This window comes from Brassica oleracea, chromosome C8 (assembly GCF_000695525.1).
Source record: "Brassica oleracea var. oleracea cultivar TO1000 chromosome C8, BOL, whole genome shotgun sequence".
Lineage (NCBI taxonomy): Eukaryota > Viridiplantae > Streptophyta > Magnoliopsida > Brassicales > Brassicaceae > Brassica > Brassica oleracea.
Genome location: NC_027755.1, coordinates 24,321,798 through 24,329,006, shown reverse-complemented (window position 1 = coordinate 24,329,006; position 7,209 = coordinate 24,321,798). Strand labels below are relative to the sequence as shown.

The window sequence follows — 7,209 nt, the reverse complement described above, 5'->3', positions numbered from 1 at the left end:
TAGCAAAGATTCCTTATTTAGATTTTTTCTACTTTAAAATATTTTTATTTATAAAATATAAAAATATTTAATTTTACTATATGTATATTTTTAAATTTTAGAAATTTGACTTTCATATTGTTTTATTATCTTATTTGGTGTATATTTTTATGTTTCATAGAATTGTTATATGGTTTTCGATATAATATTACTAATATTATCAAAATATATTGAAATGCTAAAAAAAAATATTTTCCTCGTGAATATTAAACCAACAATATAATGTTTAGCTTATACTTATATAAAATTATATATATATAGATTATTAATTTATAATTTTAATGAGACTATATATTGATATAAGAGTTCTGAAAATATTATTATCTTATTATTTTATCGATCTGTAACATATCTACCATAAGCCTCTGTGCAACGGGAAATGGGCTGTGACATACGAGGAATGGCCAGAAGAGTATTTATCCTCCGTATGCAAATGGTCCGGGTTACATTTGTCATATGATATAGCCAAGTTCATCTTCGATGATTTTGAATATCAGAGGTTAAGAGTAAGTGAACCTTTGACGCATCTGCTAGATTCATTTAGCATCTCTTGATAATGGTCATTGGTACATGGTGGTTAATGCAGTTGTTCAAGATGGAAGATGTGAGCATGGGAATGTTGGTGGAGAAGTTCAACGAGACTAGACCAGTGGCGGTGGTTCACAGCCTCAGGTTCTGCCAGTTTGGATGCATAGAAGACTACTTCACTGCTCATATCAGTAGCCACGGCAGATGATTTGCTTGTGGGATAAGCTGCAGAGACTTGGGAAGCCCCAATGCTGCAACATGAAATGATTTAACATTGTATTTGGCTGGATTCTGGAAATTTTCGCCAGGAAGGAAAATGAAGAATCAGATGTGTTTAGTTTATGGAGCTAACTGTTTAGACCTCTGTATATATAGAACAACCTATGATGTATCTATATATAATATAATGAAGGGCTCTTGAAAAGTTGACAGAAAAGGCAAATAGTTTTTGTAGTGCAAGTCTGCTATCTCTTAGACTTTCTCATCAAGATGAGGATTTAGAATCCTTTTGATGGCCTTCATGTCGCAACTGCCCAATATGTTGAATGTCTGTTAAACAAAGATTCACAAATCCGTTGAATTCTTAAAGAATGTTCAAGGAGTCATGGGAACCAAGAGTCTCCTCTTTTTTGTTTTTAATTGATTATAGAAGCAAAGGTAAAGAATAAAAATAAACATACTAAAAGTAGTGAACTTAAAAGAAGCAAATAAGCTTGAGAAGAGGAAATTAAAAGAGAAAAACACACACAAAAGCCAAAACACACCATGTCTCCAAATATGAACAACACATCTTTTTTTGTCTTTTTTTTTTGTTTATTAATTAACACCAGTTTGTGTGCAGTTTCTTTACTTCTATGTGGTAGTAGATCATGTAAACTCAGAACCACCTTTTGAGCTGGCCTCACCTTCTTCAAAAGTGCTGAAAAAATTGGTAAGTTTCTGTGTCTCGGTGAAGTCACTCTCTTCGCCTTTAAAATCATCATCCCCTTCGTAAACCAGATGAATCCCATGCATCTTTAGCTCAACGCCTTGTTTGACTGGTGGTTCACGTTTGGTGACTTGTATTGTGTACCCGTCTTTAAACATAGCTACCATTGGATGCATAGCTGAGTATCTGCAGATGTGGAGTTGGTCATCACTTGTTCTAGGCACTCCAGAGAGGTGCAATGTGTGGGTGTATAAGGCTAGATCAAGTTTGAGAATTTGGGCTTGAACCTCCACCACATCAGGAAGCTGGTAGTCATCTTTGCGTTCATGGTTAAGAGCCACAACTACGGCCAGGATTACGCCTCTGAGCTCTCTGTTCGGCTGAGTTGTGTATCTGAGAGGGCCTTGTGAGAACCAGACTGGGATTCTGTTTCCAGGTAAGCTCAGATTCACCATCATTTTCAAAGAAGCCTGCAGTAATAATTCAATATATTGTAAGCAAAGTTGTTAAGGATTTTGAGAAGTTTGTGGGAATCACCTTGGAGAGTCTTTTCTTTACTTCAGAAGAGCACTTGGACTTACAGCCGCTCATGTATAACCGTTTCAGAGCCTTCAAGTGCTCTAGTCCTGGAATGTCATCCACTTTCTTACAGTTTGTGAGATTGAGTTCATGCAAGATCTTCAGCTTGGAAAGGTCTGATATACTCTCCAATGAAAAGCAATTTGCTAGGTTAAGCTGCTCCAAGTTACATGGAAGAGGAGGAAGACACTTTAGCTCTCGGCAGTCATACAATGAAAGTTCTCTGAGATTCAATAACCCCTCGAGGCTAGATGGAAGACTGTGAAAATAGTTATTCCCCAGTTTAAGTATCTTCAGAGATGAAAGCTTTCCAAGAACATCTGGGATCTTACCACCTATCCCCCAACTGCGAGCATCTAGTTCCTCAACAAGAGGTTTGAGAAAGAGCTTGGCACTTCTACAAAGCTAGGAGTAGACTCACTCTCACAGCTTCTAAAAAGAGGTTTCTTCAGCATTTTCAATGTCACTAGTTTAGAGAGGTTTCCAAAACTTTCTGGCAACTCCACAACCAAAGTTTCTTGCATGAACAGATGGTGAAGAGATTTCAAGTCTCCAAAGGACTCAGGAAGCCTCTTGATCTTTTTGCAGTTGTTCATTCGGAGTAAGACTAAGTTCTCCAGCTTGCCAAAACTTTCAGGCAGTTTCTCAATGTTGGAGCCTTCAAGGCATAAGCTATGGAGTGTGTCCATGTCTCCTAATGACTCAGGCAGAACCTTCAGAGACTTGCAGTTCCTCAACACAAGTTTTCGAATAAAGTGCAAGTCACCAATCTCTTTTGGTAGAGTTTCAATTGTGGTCCAATCCAACTCAAGATCAAGAAGAGAGTTTAGTCCTCCAATCGAACTCGGAACCTGCTTCAGATGTTTGCATCCTCCTGCTGAAAAGTCAGTCAAAGATGGCAGTGAGCCAGGGTTTAAAGGTAGCTCCTCCACCGCGCTTCCGTTGATGAATAGTTTCTTCAATGATTTAAGCTCATTGATAGTGTCAGGTAACTTAGAAAAGGATGCACAGTGCATCAAATAAAGCTTCTGGAGATTTTTTAGTTTTCCAATAGAACTTGGGAGATTTTTCAATGCTGTGGCAGTAAGATTTAGCTCTTCAAGCGATGCCAACATTCCTATGCACAAAGGTAGCTCTTGAATAGATCTGCAATCCTTTAAACTAAGCTTTACAAGTTTCTTAAGCCGGGAGATTGATTCTGGTAAGTAGGGGTGGGCGAACGGATACCCGTTCGGTTTCGGATCAGGTATTTCGGATTTTTGGGTATTTCGGTATAGGGATAAAGAACCCGTTCGGGTATTTCTGTACTTCGGGTCGGGTTCGGATATTTTTAGTTCGGGTTCGGTTATTTTAAATCGGGTTCGGATATTTAGTTTTTTTTTAAAAAAAAAATTCATTTTTTAAGTTTATTGTATTTAAAAATATATTTCATTTAACTCATTTTTTTATTTTTTATAGATTGAATGATTAATAGGTTTGGAGATAATATTTCAAAAACAAATAGATATTAATTTGGGTATTGTTGTTCAAAAAAAAGAATGTAATTTTTGTTAATACATGAAACAAAAAGTTTGACATGCATTTTAAATGAATATCAAATCATTTTTTCCATAATTATATATATACTTATGATCTTAAAGTATGTGTAACATCAATATAATTATTTTTTAAAAAAATGAGAGATGTAAACTAGAAATATAAGGGTAAGTATACATATGTTCGGTTATCTTCGGATATCCATTCGGGTTCGGATATTACCCGTTCGGATTCGGATATCCAATCTCTCCTAACTTAATACCCGTTCGGGTATTTTTCTACTTCGGTTTGGATTTCTGTTCGAATTTTTCGGATCGGGTTCGGGTGCTGCTTCGGGTATCGGGTAAAGTGCCCACCCCTACTGGTAAGTTCTTTATGGCAGTGTCACCAAGAAGAAGCTCTTTCAAACATGGCATGTCACCAATGTTTTCTGGTAAGACACTCAGATTTGAACAGCCAGAGAGGAAAAGCTTTTCAAGACTCTTTAGTCCAGAAACATCCACAAGAAACTCGGTAAGATTCGAACAGTAACTGAAGTCCAGTTGAAGCAATTTACTCAGATTACCAACTGATCTAGGAACCTTCACCAGAAGCATGCATCGTTCCAGAATAAGCTTCTCCAGGGATTTATGGTTTGATAAATCAGGAATAGCTTCTAAGCTGTGGCAACCACGCAAATTTACAACCTTCAAGTTCCCATCCATCTGAAAAGGCAGAAAGAACTTTCTTAGCAGTGAGATTTTGACTCAAAACTATATACATATAGTTGCCAACTTTAGAGGAAAATAAAAAGCCATACTATTTAAATTCGGTTTATTATGGACTTCCAACTTAAAATCAATCGACATGAAGTGAATTGTCCTAACCCTTTTTCTAACTACGGAAGTGAGACTTTTATTCATTAACACATACCTCTTTTCTGTGCAAACTCTGAACTCGTCTTATTCCACTGTCTGCAAGATCAAGAACGGCAAGTTGCCTAGCAAGAAAAACTGGTGGAACATCCTTTAATGGGCAACCTCTCCATTGTATCCATTTGAGTTCAGATGGAAGGAGCTTAAGATCTCCTTCAAGCTCCACATGATTAATCTGAAGAAGTCTCAACTTCTTCATTGGTACAAAAGGCTCAACATGAGTGGTGATTTCAGAACTTTTTGGCTTTTCCTCTGCTGGAAACTTTACAAACTTATTCTTCAGGTAACTAAACACTGATCTTATGCCTGGCTTGTCATGTAGATTCCTGAATGCAATTTCCTCTGCACTTGGGTCCCTAGCTAACTTCTTTTTGAAGTCCAATACTATTCCTTGGATGGATGATGATCCCTATAACCCCATTACAGAAAAAAATAATAATGAGAAAATGTAAGTCAAATACAAAATGTTATATAAACTGTAGATATAAGTACCTTCATGTAGTTTAATACATTCATGATTTCACCACGATCCCATAGTCTACCTCGAGTTTCAAGGTCCCCATGATGTTCTTTAAGGTCTATCTGCATACCCATGTCTCGAATCTGTTCATGCATCCAAATAGTTTCATCTACCAAGAACTTAACAAGAGACTTCTGTCTTAGCACATTGAGAGCAGCCTCAGCTTTAAACCCACAACCTTTCAGTACATCGATGACTTCCTCTTTCTTTATCTCCATTTTAAGGAAGAGACACGCAATGTCGAGGAAGACTGTCTTCTCTTCATCTCCCAAGGATTTGAAACTCAGCGCCAGAAGAGCCTGAAGATCGCCTGGTTGGGTACTCTTTAGCTTCTCTAATTCAGTTAGCCATTCATGTTCCTTCTTGTCATACAGATGCGAACCAAACACTTCAATAGCCAATGGCAAGAGTCCTGTTATCTTGACAATCTTCTTTGACAACTCGATAAGACTCTCTGTTGGTTCTTTCTTTTCCTAGTGAATGATAACTAAACAGCTTCAGTGCTTGCATCTCAGTCAAGCAGTTGACCTCATACTTTTGGTTCACAGAGAGCCTACTCAGAATCTCTTCATCTCTGGTTGTGATGACTATAACAGTTCCTTCACCGTACCAACTTTTTTCACCAACCAGGGCATTAAGCTGGTCTACATTATCAACATCATCTAAAACCACAAGAATCTTCTTCGCATGAACACTTGTTCTTATCTTGTCTATGCCTCCGTTAGCATCTTCTATTTCAGGTACCGAATGGAGAAGTGCCTTGATGAAACTCTTTTGTAGATTGACTAAACCATCTTGGTCTGATGAGTTTTCTCTAACGTTTGAGATGAAAACTCTATGCTCGAACTCTGCAATGATCTTGTTATAGAAGGCTTTTGCAAGAGTTGTCTTACCAATACCACCCATACGATAAAGTCCCAGGATTTGAACATCGTCACAACTGGGTTTTAAGTTGATCAGATTCATCAAGTCCTGGACACGTGATTCCAGCCCCACCGAGTATTCTCCAACTTTCTCGGGCGTATTGCTCACTTGTGCTAAAACGCTTTTCACCACAAGCTCTATCAGGTCCTCTTCAACCGAGTTTTCTCTGCCAAAACAAAAAAACAAAAACACTGAATTTCAGACAAGAACTCAGTTCATGGTGTAGACATGATTTTTTTTGTTAGTACCAAGAGGCCGAAGCCCGTAGTGCCCCTAGACCTAAAAGCGCATGTAATATTAGTTTCGTTCTAGCAGTCACTCGAACCAGAAACCTCAAACCTCTGACACAATGGTTTAGGATCCTTTCTGGTTGTGCTAATGACTTGTAGTAGACGCAGAGGATATAGAGTCCTACTTGCAAACAAAACCAGAGAGATTTCCGACCAAAGTCATAGCTCGCGCTTCCATAGCTGTATCTTCTCCTCACTAAACCTTTCCGCGTGCTCCTCAAAATTGATATAAAATATAGATCTATAAAAAAATTGGACTACTTAACTATTAATATAGGGAAGGACACCAGTCTGCTTGGGCCAGGACTCTTGCATAGGGATCACATCATAAAATATAAGGTATCACCAGTCGTTTCAGAGACGTTCTCAGATTGCAGAGGATAGCTAACGACGGAGGCTTGGAGAGATCTCATCTCCTCCTGGTTCCAAACCATCGTTGTCGCCAAAGACATTAACTTTTTTCTTTCACGTCGAGTAGATCCGTTTCGTGATGTTGTGGCGCGTGTCTTCGCCTCGGAAGCTGAGGAAGGCGTCAAACTTGAGCCTATACGGCTTGGACATAACCTAAGTCTTCATCTCCGATTCCGAATCTTCCCTCTACGAAGTTAACTCTGATGTCACCGGCTCTCTACTTCTCCGGCCCAACGGTGGTCAGAGAGAGAAACTCACGCAACCATGTACGTTGATTCGTTGACTATAGTAATGAAGGCAAAGAAGCTTTGGATTTTGGGAAATGCCATATTTCTACTTTTTATAACTCCGTTTTTTTTTTTTAATATAAATTGTTTTAGAATGAGAAAAAGACAAAAATAGCACTAAATCAAGTTTTTGTTCTCAAAGTAGTACTCAAGGTCAAAAGTCACAAAAAATAGCACTTAATGTTTTATCAAAAGTCACAAACTTAGGGTTCAGAGTTAAAGGGTGGGGTTTAGGATTTAGGGTTTAGGGTTT

The 7,209-nt window shown here is 38.2% G+C and overlaps 1 pseudogene; it reads right to left on the bottom strand.

Annotated features, from left to right (window-relative positions):
* Window positions 1-1,434: 1,434 nt before the first annotated feature.
* Window positions 1,435-6,491, bottom strand: LOC106309011 (annotated as a pseudogene).
* Between the last annotated feature and the right edge of the window lie 718 nt (window positions 6,492-7,209).